Here is a 1,358-nt window from a genome sequence, read left to right on the forward strand (position 1 = left end):
GGGGGGGGGGGGTTACCAAAGCTATTCACATGTCCACATCATCTCTTTTTCGGTTTACAAAGAAGCTAAAGGCACTCAAACCAAAGCTTAGGTATTTGGCGAGGAGCAAGATAAACCATTTGGTTGTTAAAATGAAGGAGGCATATGCTCATCTTTGTGCAAATACGAGTTTAATCTCTTACATCCCTCTGCAGTCGCAATGGAGGCAGAAAAACAGGCCTATGATCGTTGGAGTTTTTTTGCAAGTCTAGAAGAGAAATATTTGAAGCAGAAATCCAAGCTTCAATGGTTGCAAGTTGGAGACCAAAATAATAAGTAAGACCTTTCATCGTGCAGATTAGGTTCGAGCAGCACAAAATGTGATCCTTGAAATTCAAAAGCCTGATGGTATTGATGAGGAAGGTATCAAAATGGAAGCAGAGCGCCATTTTAAAGAATTTCTCCAGTTTATCCCACCTGATTTTGAGGGAGCTACGCTTGCAGAGTTGCAGGATTTAATGCCTTTTCGTTGTTCCTTGAAGGATAAGGATCGCCTTATTAGACCGGTATCGGCTGAGGAGATTAAGACGGTATTGTTCGCTATGCCCTCTGATAAATTACCAGGTTTTGATGGTTTCATTTCTGAATTTTTTTAAGGCGGCTTGGGACATCATTGGTGTGGAGTTTGTGATTACAGTTCAATCATTTTTTGCCAAAGGTTTCTTTCCCAAGGGTGCAAATGCTACTATTCTTGCTATGATTCCTAAAAAGGTGGAGACTCGGGAAATGAAAAATTATCGTCCAATATCCTATTGTAATGTGCTTTACAAGGTGATCTCCAAGATTTTAGCAAATATATTGAAGTTGCTCCTTTCAAAGTTCATCGCTGGGAATCAGTCGGCTTTTGTTAAGGACCGTCTATTGATTGAGAATAACCTTCTTGCTACGGAGCTAGTCAAGGACTATCACAAAGATCCAATTTCAAGTCGGTGTGCCATTAAGATTGATATTTCAAAGGCGTTTAACTCTGTCCAATGGCCTTTTCTGCGTAATGTTTTGGCAAAAATGGACTTGCCACCTGTTTTTGTGCATTGGATAATGCTTTGTGTAACAACCACTTCTTTTTCAGTTCAGGTGAATGGTGAGCTTGGTTTCTTTCAAAACTTGAGGGGTTTGCGACATGGTTGCTCTCTCTCTCCCTATTTGTTTGTTATCATTGTGGACGTCCTTTCCAAGATGTTGGATAGAGCAGTTGGACACCAATTTGGTTATCATCCCTAAGTGTAAAAATCTTGGAGTCACCCATCTAAGTTTTGCGGATGATCTTATGGTTCTCTCTGATGGTAAGGTTAGGTCCATTGAAGGCATTGTGGGGGGGG

This window comes from Camelina sativa, chromosome 7 (assembly GCF_000633955.1).
Source record: "Camelina sativa cultivar DH55 chromosome 7, Cs, whole genome shotgun sequence".
NCBI lineage: Eukaryota > Viridiplantae > Streptophyta > Magnoliopsida > Brassicales > Brassicaceae > Camelina > Camelina sativa.